Source organism: Dioscorea cayenensis, chromosome 1 (genome assembly GCF_009730915.1).
Source record: "Dioscorea cayenensis subsp. rotundata cultivar TDr96_F1 chromosome 1, TDr96_F1_v2_PseudoChromosome.rev07_lg8_w22 25.fasta, whole genome shotgun sequence".
NCBI classification, from domain to species: domain Eukaryota; kingdom Viridiplantae; phylum Streptophyta; class Magnoliopsida; order Dioscoreales; family Dioscoreaceae; genus Dioscorea; species Dioscorea cayenensis.
In genome coordinates this window covers 12,134,684-12,149,138 of record NC_052471.1, presented here as the reverse complement: position 1 = coordinate 12,149,138, position 14,455 = coordinate 12,134,684, and the positions used below count along the sequence as shown (strand labels likewise).

The 14,455-nt window shown below is 40.1% G+C and overlaps 1 pseudogene; it reads right to left on the bottom strand.

Annotated features, from left to right (window-relative positions):
• Window positions 1–229: 229 nt before the first annotated feature.
• LOC120252671 lies at window positions 230–10,244 on the bottom strand (annotated as a pseudogene).
• Between the last annotated feature and the right edge of the window lie 4,211 nt (window positions 10,245–14,455).

The window sequence follows — 14,455 nt, the reverse complement described above, 5'->3', positions numbered from 1 at the left end:
TACAAAGGCGAGTATGATACCAGCACTCGATAGAGAAGAAAAAGCATACCTACAAGAGAATCTCATTATTTTCATGAAAATCCAGACACGGAACAGGAAGGAATTTACGGATACATTGCATGGTTCCCACTATTCTATCACAACAACTAAAATCAAGAAAGAAGACAACAATATCTGAAAATGAATATACTACAATGGCTTGAAAACAATTTGCAGTACTCCCTGACCATTATTCCGAATGAAATCCTGCTTGTTCTGGTAACTCTGTTGATGATCTGCCATTATCAGAACCAACAACGGCTTGCTCTGGCAAGCCAACAGTAGTCACAATTTTCTTCTTCAACTCACCTGAATCAATGACAACAACAATTCCTTCTTGTATATCCTTTGCCAATTCCTCAACCTTTTCCTTGTTTGAACCCTTCACAACCTCAGCTTTCAACTCTTCTATTTTCTCTCTTATACCTGCCAAATCAACGGCCTTCTCTATCTCCTTCTTGATCACCTCATCAGCCTTCTCGAGCTTCTCTTCCAATCCTGGTGGAGCAGTTGCAGCTGCTTTCTTACTCAAGCCCATTACTTCGAGATTGACAGATTTAAGCATTTTCGTAAGCTCTTGCTTCACCTTGTTCACCGCCTTAATGAAATCCTCACCCAGTTTCTCGCCTGTTGCAACCTTGTTGCTGTTGGAATCTACACCTCCGGTGAGCTTTTGCTACGCAAGAGAAGAACGATGATGAAAATAACAGAGAAGAAGAGATAATATATTAGTCAATGAAAAACACAAGATATGACTTGCTTTCTCCTGGGTTTCCAGCCAATTAGAGAGCCGGACTTCAACTTACATTATATAGTCAAAAGATAAAGCAAAAAGTAACACACTCCTAAGCATCCCATTGGTTAACACTAAAAACATTAAACCCCTCCAGATTGGGTGATAACCTTAACTAAGATACTATAATATAATGTTAACCAATCAAGCACCATTTTCCTGAATCTATGTTTCTCCACGAACTTGATGCGATTGCTCCATCTCTAACAACATGCTGTGAACCTCACGACCATCCCGCAACCAGGCTAAAGTATGGAACCCCTCCATTCCTCTATGAAGAACTAATGGTCGTGCCACACCATACTGCAATCACTCCGCTGACTCAGCACCAACACCCTCCCTTGATTGGAGCATCCTTACTCCCAGCTGAGCTCTCATCTTCCGATGCTTCTCCATAGGCAAAGGTTTGGTGAATATATCACCGAGTGATCTCCGATGTTGCGATGCTTGATTGTCAAGGTTCCTTCGATTACCGAGACTTGGATGAAATGGAATCGACGTCTATATGTTTAGTTCTCCCATGATAGGCTGGGTTTTTTACAATTGCAATGGCGGACAGATTGTCACACCAGAGAACTGATGATTCTTCACACTTCATCCCGCAATCCTTGAGGATCCTCCGCAGCCATACCAATTGTGACGGTGAAGTTGCTGCTATGTATTCGGCTTCTGTCGTTGAGAGAGCTACAACATCCTGCTTCTTTGATGCCCAGCTAACTGAGCAAGTGCCTACCCGACATATCATCCCTGAGGTGCTCTTCCTATCACTCAAAGACCCACCCCAGTCGCTATCTGTGAAGCCCTCTAAGACACTGCAACTTTCTTTTAAATAGAATAGGCCATATGTAGTAGTTCCAGCTAGATATTTCACAACCCTTTTCATTGCATTCAGATGTTCGATGACGGCTTGCTCATGAACCTCGAAAGAAAGTTGATTGCATAACAAATATCGGGTCTTGTATGCACAATGTACAAAAGTTTCCCAATAAAACTTCTATACATTGTAACATCAACCAATTCCTCATAACCCTCAATTGGTAGCTTCTCATTTACTCCCATTGGTGCCTCAGCATGCTTACACTGCTTCATGTTCATCTCTGTTAAAAGGTCTTCCATATATTTCCTTTGTGTTATGAAAATACCTTCACTTGATTGATAAATGTCCAGTCCAAGAAAGAATTTAATCTCTCCTAGATCTGACATGTCAAATGTACTCAGCATCTCCTTCTTGAATTGCTCAATTAAAACTTGAGAGCCACTTGTATACACCATATCATCTACATATAAACTGATTAAAATGCAATTTCCTTTTCCAGTCTCATTTCTTTTATAACCATGCCGCTTGAAGTGGGCATCAATCTTCTCATACCAAGCTCTCGGCACTTGTTTAAGCCCATACAAAGTTTTCTTCAATCAATACACCATATGCTCCTTTCCATTTACCTCATAGCCTTCAGGCTGATCTACATACACTTCCTCTGAGATTTCACCATTGAGAAATGCTGAGCGGACATCAAAATGATACACTGAGTGGCCAGCTTGAACAGTAATTGCTAACATAAGCCTTACCATCTCAAGCCGGGCTACAGGCGAAAAAACTTCTTCATAATCCAATCCAAACTGCTGAACATACCCTTTTGCAACTATCCTTGCCTTATGCTTCTGGATCTTACCATCAGCTCCAAATATAGTTTTGTATACCCACTTAAGACCCACAGCTTTCTTCGCCGATGGTAGCTCTGTCAGTTCCCAGGTATTGTTGCTCCGGATTGCTGCCATCTCAGTGTCCATGGCCTCCTGCCATTCCCGATGTATCATGGCATCCTGATACACCTGTGGGTCACCAACGTGAAGTACATAAGTACAAGAATTATATACCTCGATTAAAGTCCCCGTCTTTCTCGGTGGTGACTCTTCACTAGACTCTCCTGAAGAGCTTGAGCCATGAGCATCATTATTAGAGCTTGAAGAACCTCCTTTCCCGCTTGTTTCCTTGTCACTGCGACATTATCAACGTCCAAGTGTTCACAATTATTCCGATCCTCCACAAGGATCACCTGGGTCCATCTTCACTTCCTTCCCATTTCCATCTTGAATTCTCGTGAATAATTACGTCCCTACTTTCAAACACTTTGGAGGTTGCTTTCGGATTATCTGACTGTAAGCCTTTGAACGAGAACAGTATCCTACTAATATGCACTTCACAGACTTGTCATCCAATTTTCTGAGCTTCTGTGAGGGAATCAGAGCAAATGTTACACTTCCAAACACCTTGAGATGACGCACATCAGGTTTCATTCCATGCCACACCTCGTATGGTGTTTTCCCTCCAATGCATAGGTGGGAGACCTGTTGATTAGGTACACTGAGGTTGCAGCGGCTTCCGCCGATAATTCAGTTGACAAGCCTCCATCTTTGAGCAAACATCGAACCATCTCAACAATGGTTCTGTTCTTGTGTTCCACCACCCCGTTCTGTTGTGGTGTGTATGGGGCCGAAAACTCTCTCCTAATCCCGAGCTCTTCGCAGTATTCCTTGAAGATTTGTGATGTGAACTCTCGTCCATGGTCACTTCTTAATGCCTTCAACGTCCTTCATGTCTCTCTCTCCACCATTGAGTGAAATTTTTTGAAGCAACTGAAGGCCTCCCCCTTGCTCTTCAAGAAGTAAATCCAACACTTCCTGCTGAAATCATCGAGAAGAAGAAGAAAATAGTTATTACCTCCCAGTGAAGGTGTGCTCATTGGTCCACAAACATCCATGTGCACCAGCTGCAGACAGCTTGAACTCCTTCTAGTTCTTGTTGTAACTGGAAATATACCCTTTGCTTGCTTGCAAGAAGCACACTCTTCACACTGAGACAACAGATGTAACTTCGGCAATCCATTGACTATCTTCTCTCTTGCAAGCTTCTCTAGACTCCTGAAGTTCATATGCCCGAATCTCCTGTGCCATAATTCAGTTGTTGTGTCTTTGTTTACAGCTAGGTTCAGCCTCTCAATCCTTGAAAGATCAACTGGAAACATGTTGTTACTCAGCTTTGGAATAACAACTACTGTTTCGCCTGTATGATTATCCTTGATGATGCATTTGTTCTCATAGAACAACACTGAATACCCTTTATTGAGCAGCTGCCCCACGCTGAGTAGATTATGAGCCAATCCTGAGACTAACTGAACTTCTTGAAGTTGCTTAGCTTCTCCGTTCTTCATGCCAACCTTGACCGTGCCTACACCGAGTACCTCCATCTCTTTATCATCCCCAAGGCGAACAGTGATCTTCTGAGACTCATCTAGACTAGTAAACATGCTTCTCTGTCCTGTCATGTGACTCGAGCACCCAGAGTCCACCAGCCAGATTGAGCTCGATGTCGGGACATCATCAACACTGGCCTTGAGAACATTCATGATATCCTACTCCTCAGCCACCAGTGAAGCTCCCTTCTCTACGGGCTTGCTCCTCTCTCGACACTTGACCTTAATATGCCCATATTTTTTACAGTGAAAACACTGAACATGAGCTTTGGAGTCACTCCATTGGCCTCTAGACCATCTTCCTCTACCCATCCCTCGAGAGAACCCCCTCCCTCGTCCTCTGGTTGGACTCCAACCAGTAGAAGATGTAGAGCTTCCTTTCTCCTTAGTCTGAGACGATGAGCTATCACCCTTCACGAATAAAGCCTTCTCATTAGCTTTCCTTGCGAGTCTATTGACCCTGAACTCATGGGCTTGGAGTGACCCGCAGAGCTCATCAAGGGTAAGGATTGACAGGTCTCTGGAATCCTCCATCACAACAGCCACATAGTCGAACTTCAGCGACAAACTTCGCAGCACTTTGGATACCACCTCAGCCTCCGAAAGCTTGTGCCCAAGCCGTCTCACTTGATTCACTATTGTGACGACCCTTCCCCAATAGCTTTGCACACTCTCGTTGTCTTCCATTTGTAAGGTTTCAAAGCTTTGGCGAAGTACTTGCTTCCTCACAGACACCATCTTCGAAGAACCCTGATGCTGCTTCTTGATAATCTCCCACGCTTGATGTGCAGTCTCGGCCTCTGCTATCCTGTCCAAAACTAGCCCATCAACTGCTTGCTGGATGAGGCACCAGGCCTTTGCATCCCTCTTCTTACTCTCCTTCTCTTTAGCTTCATCTTCTCCTTTCGGCATGCCACGCTCCACCAGATCCCAGAGGTCTTGAGACTGAAAAACAGTCTTCATCCTCAAGCTCCATCTCCCGTATTCTTCATCTTTGAAGACGGGCACGCACTGCTGCGTCAAGCTCACATGACTGTCACTCGCCATCACACCGTGGCTCTGATACCAGACTGTTGGAATCTACAACTCCGGTGAGCTTTTGCTGCGCAAGAGAAGAACGATGATGAAAGTAAGAGAGAAGAAGAGATAGTATATTAGTCAATGAAAAACACAAGATATGACTTGTTTTCTCCTGGGTTTCCAGCCAATTAGAGAGCCGGACTTCAACTTACATTATATAGTCAAAAGATAAAGCAAAAAGTAACACACTCCTAAGCATCCCATTGGTTAACACTAACACATTAAACCCCTCCAGATTGGGTGATAACCTTAACTAAGATACTATAATATAATGTTAACCAATCAAGCACCATTTTCATGAATCTATGTTTCTCCTGAACTTCAATGCAGTTCTCCATCTCTAACACCATGCTGTGAACCTCACGACCATCCCGCAACCAGGCTAAAGTATGGAACCCCTCCATTCCTCTACGAAGAACTAATGGTCGTGCCACACCATCCTGCAATCACTCCGCTCACTCAGCACCAACAGTTGCGTGCCAATTTCAACAGTTTCATCTTTTCTTTTACCTGACCTCTGAGTTTCTTGTTGATCACCTTCTTTAGTGTGTCGCCCTTCTTCCTCTGGTCCACCAACCTGCCAGCCTCTGACAATGTCTGAAGCTTCTGCTTTAAACCAAGGAATGATCCTGGGCGGGAAAGATTGAGGTTGAACTCTTGAAATAGCCGATCAACCTTTTCTTTCAATACAGGATTAAAGGTCTGATCCTTTGCGTTTGAGGAGAATTTGAAGAGCTCCATCTTGACAGCCTCCAGCTTCTCTTGCAGGCCCATTGCAATGAAAGCATTGGTGATTTCTTTATCGACATCTTGTCTTAGCTTCTCTATAGCCTCATCGTGTATAGTAGGACCTAGAGATTTATCCTTGGCCTCAATTGCTGTCTTCTTGAGGTTCCCAATTTTCACTTCTATATCAGCAGTAACTTTAGAAATGTCAGCTTCCTTCTTCTTCATGTTACGCTTCCTCTCTGGTTCCACCACAGCACCTTCAAGGAACCCCCCAAGTGCATGGAACTTAAGATGTCTATGATTAAGTAAAGCATCGACATCCATTTATCCAAGCTCCTGCATAAGAGAAGACACACTCTAGTCATATTCCCACAAACATGGCAGAAACACCTCTTTAGGCTGCTAAAGGAGGGTAAATTGTCTTATAAAATGGCCACAAACTACCACCATGTATTCTAATTTATCACCTCTTGAGGAATATAAAAGATAGAAAGAAGCCAATCAGGTAGCTTTGGACTAATAATCCTTTTCAATAGATGTGAAGATAGAAGAGGACATACCTCCATTGCCTTTGAGATCGTAGCCTTTATTTGTTTCAAAGTCCAAGATGGATCAGTGTGTGCTCCACCTAGTGGTTCCTGTAACCATTGATATTAAAGCCATTGACTAATATGCTCAATAAAAACATAGAGCATAAATTATCCTGTACTAAAATTAAACAGGAACTTCACAACATATAAACAAAGATATCCCCCATCATTTTTGGAGTTTCATATCCCTCATTGGCAGGAATATCCAAGTACTGAAATCAAGCCTGGTTTCAAACACTAAGACCAGAATCATTATTTATTCAGGAGTCAATCATTAATGGAGTGTAGGTGATTAAAGAAATTAGTTTACATTTCGCCATTGTGCTTTCAAAAGAAAGAAGTTTCCAGTGAGTTTTTTTTTATTCAGCAAAATCTCAAAATAAAGATAACTTTTAAACCCTAATAGACAGACCTATTAATAAAATATTCTGAAGAAACATTTAGATTATCTGAACTTACTGGAATAACTCCATCTGCAATTTTGATCTTACATAGTTCCGCTGCTGTGATCTTCAGTTTCTCTGCTGCCTGTCAAACCAGAAAAGGACTTTAATACATAAAAACAAACGTCAAGGGTCATACATCTGCAACCATCCATGTACCTTAGGAGCTGCCTGGGAAGTCTTCCACAAAATGGCAGCACATGCTTCTGGACTGAACACAATAGAAAAGATTAACAAATAAATTTTCTACTGTGGAAATGTTAAACATATCTAGAAATTTATAAAGAAACAATTCAAGCTAAAAGTTAGTAGTAATAGATATTTTATCAGATCATGTGTCTAGTTTCATATCAACCTTCTCACAAACTAGAAGCCAAAGCAGCATTCACATGGACAATCTCTCACAAATCAAGGTTGGTAAAGCAATATATCACAAAAGACAATGAGAGTGTTGGAGGCATCATCAAAAATCAGCATCAGTTTGGAATTTCAGTAGAATTACTAAGATCTGAGGGAAAAAGATAATAAAAACGATGAGTAGATAGAAAATATACCTTTTATCAAGATATTTACCAACTCACATCACCGATATTGTAATGTTTTAAGCAATAGGAATAAAAGAAACGGGGACCAGGATCCTGATTTGAAGGAATGAAATGATGGAAAAAAACATAAACCCAAGCACATTTCATATGTTGAAGAACTTAGGTAAAAGATATTTAACCTTGCAACAAAGAAGACAGCATTCTCCAACATGAACAATTTGTTTGCACAGCCAATTGCAAGAGCACCGCCAGATCCACCTTCACCAATAACAATCGCCACAATTGGAACCTTTAGACCAACATTTCCCTCAAATTGTGAGCTATTGCCTCTCCCTGTCAGTTAATCATATCAAACAAATTGCCACATCACAACTAAAATTCACAACAAAAGAAGATTTGCAATTCACAACAAAAGAAAATTTGCAAACAAGCAAATACAAGCATGGTATAACATACTTGACAAAGCTCTTCAGATTTGAGATCGGAAAATGCACCAGGTGTGTCAATAAAAGTGATTATGGGAAACCCATGGTGATCAGCATATCTCATCATCCGCAAAGCCTTTCGATAACTGTGAAAAAAATTCAGAAATTCAAAGTGTCGTAGACCTATGCAGCAGTTGCTTTGTTCTTCATTAAGTAGCTTCAGAAATAAATATGCAAATATTATTAGTCAAACAATTGCGTTTATATATGGTTGGTTATTAAACAAGCAGCACATAGCAACTAGATACTAAGATCACCTCGACGCTTCGCTCCATTTCACGCGCAACTAGGCCCCAGTGGAGGTTCATCCCTTAGACCATTCACTCTATTATGGCCGCAAAGAACTCGAGGAACGGAGGTAGAATCTATCACGTCGGAGGGAAAGGGGACGCTCCTGTACCTCTCCACTCACCCTCTCAACCCTCTCCAACCTTGCTTTGTCTAACGCTCGTGGTGTGTCACTCACTCACAAGGTTACCAACAAGAACTCTCAACCCTAGTGTCACTCTAGGGGAAATGTTCATACAATCAAGCATTCAAGGTTGGAACTCACAATAAACATCAATTTATTGAAAGCATAATAAAGAAGTTCAAAGAAACGAATACATCCTAGGGTTCACAATCATCCAAGTAGCCACTAGGGGTTTAGCTCTCCATGAAGCTAAGTACAATCAAAGAAATAGAATGTAAAAGCAATGAATCCATAAAGAAACCCCCTCGATAGCCGTGTCGATGGTTTTGTGGAAAGTCCTCTACTCATCGTCCAAGGATTCCTTCGTCCGGTATAGGATACGCCTCGATCGAAGCTCCCCTACCAACCTTCTTCCTAATGGAATCACGATGTCGGAGCCGTAGAACCTCTCCAAAACCTTGGCCAATACCCCTCGAAACCCTAGCCGAAGCCCTCTCGCAAGTTGGAGAAAAGATGGAGAAAAGAATACCAAAATCGGGACTGAATTGGCTTTAAATAGGGCTGGAATCGGGCAACTCCACGGGCGTGGACGGTACATGCGCCCGTGCGAAATTTCCACACGGGCGTGGATAATTTCCAGATGCCCGTGTGGATTCTCTATTTCTCTGATTTCTCGGCGGTATAGCGGTCTTTCACTGATAATTTACGCATTGTTACGCTACAATATTCGACCTGAATAACTTCCCAATTCCATACTTTCATCGGGGTAACGCAAACGGGCACACGTTCACGTCGTGAATCACTTGCTTCTTCAATGGTGTACACGTTGGTGGGGCTCTTGTTCTATGTGCATAAGTCGGAATGCTCAAATGTGACTGCCTTTGTGCCCCTCCAAATGGATGTACTCACTCGAATGCGAGGAGGTTGGCACACACTCAAGCATCTCACACCTGTCCTATGTCTTCACGTTTGAACCTTAGCAAGATCTCCTCCAAAATAGGTGCATTATGATCCACATTGACCTATTTCCTTCATACTTAGCCTCACAGCCTTACCTGCGTAAAAGTAACATAAAAACACACATATTAATGTAAAAACCTGAGAAAAGTAATGCTCAACATAAGGAATGAACGCTTCGCATTCATATCGCACAAGCACTTATCAATTCTACACTCATCCATGAACTCAAGCCACTAGTGGATATTCTAAGTCCTTAAACTTCAACTTATTAAGACATCATTGTAATAGTCCAAACAAAAATTCACCAATCGAACATCTTAAATATCAATCATTTAAAACTCAAACCGAATAGTCTCTCTGATCTGAACACATTATTTTTCAAGCCAAGCACAGGACACAATTTATAAAGGCACGAAATTTACACTTATCTATGAACTCAATCCACCTCTGAAATTCAAGCCAACATCGCCAGCTTTAATAAATCACCAAGTTTAGGCAATAAATGCCACATTTAATGAAAATTACAAGCAGAAACAACTTTAGACTCACAAATTCACCTGATCCAAGTACCCTCACAATCTCCAACAACAAATTTTTCAAACAAAAACAAAATTAAAAACAGAAGTAATGAAGACATCATCATTACCCGGAAGAAGGGCAAGGAGAAGGTAGACAAACCACTGGGCATCAGGGTTTGGAGGTCAAAAAGAACGGAAGTTCGTTACTTTTCTTGGGTAAAGGGGAAACAGAGAGACAGAGAGAGTAGGGAGGAATGGTGAGAATTCAGGGAGGGAGCGAAGGGTGGTGGCGATGACGATTGGATTCGGTCCTCCGGTGATGGGCCCACATGATGGGATTGACCTGGGGTCAACTTTGGAAGCCCCGTAAACCTGCGCTTCGATCCATCCGTCCATCCTCGAGATTGGGGGTTTCATCGATGGTGTATTTCTGAAATTTTACAAATGACCGCATGGAAAAAGACCAGACTTTCATAAATAACTTTAACAGCATGGTTGGTTTCGATGCTTCATTTTGTTTTTTTGTTTTTGTTCTGAAAGTGTGGTGCTTCTTAAACAAGAAAGGCATAAAGATAGGTAATCCGAACTAATTGACTACTTTTGTGATAAATTTCGTGAATTGACTTTCCATCTCTATAAGAGATATAATTGATAACCCCAAGTTGGACATTCCCTAAATTAGAAATTAGAAGGAAAAACTTAGTGAATAAACAAAAATTCGAATGAAAAGATCAATCCGTCCGTCCATCCTCGAGATTGGGGGTTTCATCGATGGTGTATTTCTGAAATTTTACAAATGACCCCATGGAAAAAGACCAGACTTTCATAAATAACTTTAACAGCATGGTTGGTTTCGATGCTTCATTTTGTTTTTTTGTTTTTTTTGTTCTGAAAGTGTGGTGCTTCTTAAACAACAAAGGCATAAAGATAGGTAATCCGAACTAATTGACTACTTGTGTGATAAATTTCGTGAATTGACTTTCCATCTCTATATTAGATATAATTGATAACCCTAAGTTGGACATTCCCTAAATTAGAAATTAGAAGGAAAAAGTTAGTGAATAAAGAAAAATTTGAATGAAAAGATCCATCGTTTGAATGATAAACAAGTTTCTATGCATTTGTTCCCCCAAAATGGGACTCTATATATACACAACACATCATTTGCGGATATTTCTAAAAGCTTGCAATAAAAAAAATTGAAAGAGAAAATAAAGTGGGATTGGAATTTGGAAAGAACCGGTGACAAGAAGGCTGACCGTTGGATATTGATCCGATGGTCTTGAAAAAATCTCTAGATTTTTAGTCTACATATGTACGTAGTTGTCATAAGAAGAAGTAGATGACTTATATATATTGTTTTTTTAAATAAGCATTATATAAGATTAGTTTGTTGTTATTTTTTTTTCTTTACTAATAAATCACAAGTGCCTCCTTTTTAAGAAATTATCAAAGGGACAGACATGTATATTGTTTCTTCCACAAAAGATTTACACCTAGACCGTGAACAGTACAGATAAACAGTATTACCCTGCGTACATAGTACATCAATATTGCATAAACAGTACTGCCAGAACAAGGATTTAAACCCTTACCCTCCACTTTAATAGTTAACACTCTTGTGTTATGCCATTGGGCTATGCAATGGTTGAGGTTTGTTGAATATTTTTACCAAAAACATCCATTACAAAATTGGATTGTCAATTATTTGTTTTGGTCTACTTGTGTCGGGTTTTTTTGAATTAAAACTCTTTGACATTTATCATTATTTATAAGAGCAAAGACTATGATTTGCAAATTTTCCATCAAAATCCCTAGAATATATCAAAATTTCCTTCAAAAATTTAGAGACATAAAAATCTATAAAGTATAATTTGACAAAATCAAAAACTTTAAATTGAATACAAAATCAATAACTAAAAAGATATAATTTTTTAGGTGCTTTATATTTGGAGGAGACTAGACTTCGAATAGCTCAGTTCATAAAATGCACAGTGGGTTTTCTATAGGAGGAATAGTGATTCATCTCGTCCAGAGTTGCATAACAGAGGGATATATCCTAAAGATCTACAAGCCACTACAATTAGTACATCTCTATACTTTCTTATCCCTTAATATCTTTTATTTACCTATTAATCATTAAAAAACAACAAACAAATTAACAAATAAGGTATAATTTAACAAAATCAAATCATGCCCTCGGTGAGAATTTCACACTTTTAAAGTAACTCTACATGAATATGCCCAAATAAACATAGCAAACGTTATTTAGGTCCTATTATTTTTGAGAATATTTTTCATATTCTCATTTTTTTATATTTAATTTAAAAAAATTTAATGAAGCATTATATATTTTCACGAGCATGTTTTAAAAAAATAAAAAAACGTAAAAATTTTTGTGACGAATCATATATAATATAGTTAACAATAATATATATTTTTTTCATATGTGCATACGGATATGTGAATGATATATTTCCAACAAAAATAAAAAAGTCAAATCATACCATTATTTACATACATGCTAATCATAAACTTAGACAATTTATCTTAATTTATCGAGGGTCGATAGATTTTTAGTCATAAAATTGATTGAAAATGATCCATGATCAAACCATTTATCCTAATTTTAAGAATGACTGGAGTACTTTAATTTTTTCGAACAAGAGTATTTCATTTTTCTCAAAACTCTTTGGGTTTGCGTATCGGTTTCCATCCTCCACTTCATGGGATCCTTACAATCAATTTACGAAAAACAACAAAACTAGTTTAAGCCTTTAGGTCAAAGGGGGTATTTCAATGCTTAAGTGTTTTTTTTTTTTGACAAGAGGAACAGACAACCCGAAGGCTCTGCTAAATCGTTAGGGTCATGCACAAGCCTCGGTGAAGCAAGTGGGGAGGGGACCCTGCTCATACATGGGCACTGGGACCACTCGCACACAACCACAGCCCACATCTCTCAGAAATGTGCCCTCATCAGAGAATCAAACTCTCACTACTCGGTGAAGAGCTCTATTAGCGACCTGTATACCAATAGACCATTTGGTTGTTGGCTGCTTAAGTTAAACAAGGATCATTCTTTGAGGAGAGACTAAAATGGCTTGGAGAGAAAAATTGGGTCTGTGGTTCTATAGCAGTGTAATTTCTTCTTTTCCTTAATGATTATGATTCAATTTTATAGTCCTTCAACCTTATTATCTTAGCCTTGTTTCTTTTGAAGCCTTATTGCCCCGCTATTAGATTGTTAGATGCCTTTACAACCCATAGAAGTCCATCCTTCACTATTGGATAGTTTAATGATCATTATTGTCTTTAGAGATTCCATTATGTTGTTAGATAGCTAGATAGACCTTACCACCTTTAAAGATTCTTTCTTCTCCAGAAAATAATTTCTTACTTTGGTTTAGATCTAATTTTCCAGATTTGGTCATGTATTACCAATTCATATCGTGCCATGTGCGGATATATTTTGGCCTATATGATTTGTCCCTTCCCCCTCGTAAAGCTAACTTGTTTTTGACTCAAAAGAGTTGACAATCCTACATTTGATGCTAGGCAAGATTATGCTGATAGGGCATTTTTGTCTTTGGTCGGCATAGGATTCATTTTGATTATCCATCACTCGATAGGTACAAATGACTTCATGTTAATGTTAGGCCTCATAGTCTGAAAAAGCTCCCCCTCTCCTCTGAGCTTCCTCTCCACTCCACTGTTTCTCCTCACAGTCTTCCCCCATTGCCATGGCAAGCGGGGGCAAAGCCCTCCTCTCCACCTCATCCACCTGCGAAATCTTGGGCCTAGATTGCTTCTCAATCGACCCACACTATGGAAAATTCTCCTCTCTATAATGTTCAGCTGCTCAACAAAATCAAAGACTCCACCTCAGCCTTCATCAAGGTTGATGATGACATATTGTCTAGGGTTCGCATGAAGTCCCAGCATGCTCTGTATAGTAAGTTCTTTGGAAAACCGCCTCCATTCAAGCAGGTAAAACAATATCTGATGGTAAAATGGGATAAATTTGGAGAGGTTTCTATTTCCAATTTTCCAAATGGTTTTATCCTAATTCGCTGTGGATCTAACGAGGTTGTGCAGCGTCTCCTTACTGGGGGACCTTGGTCGATCAATGGTATTATTCTACAACTGTCCCCCTCGAAGCCTTTCTTTGAACTGGCGTTTGCCAAACTCAATATTGCCACAATCTGGGTTTAGTTGCACAATTTTCCTGTGGATTTTTGGGATGGTGATATCCTTGAAACAATTACTTCCCACATAGGACCCATTCTGAAGGTCGATGATCTTACCGTCTCTCTTACCATGTCCAAATATGCCAGGGTTTGTCTTGAGATTCATTTATCCAAACTTTTATGCTTGGTTTTTGGCTGGGGGATGCTTATCAGCGTGTCTTCGTTCTTGTTCAGTTTGAAAGATTGCCAACATTCTGCTATGCTTGGGGGTTAATCGGACATGGAACCAACTCGTGTCCTCGAGTGGCAGTGATTGGATGAACAGGTGCTTTGCCACCCTCCCATGCTCCACGGGAGATGGTGGTCGATCCCTGTCTCGACCGAGATTCAGTTGCTCGGACACCAGTTACTAGTTCTATT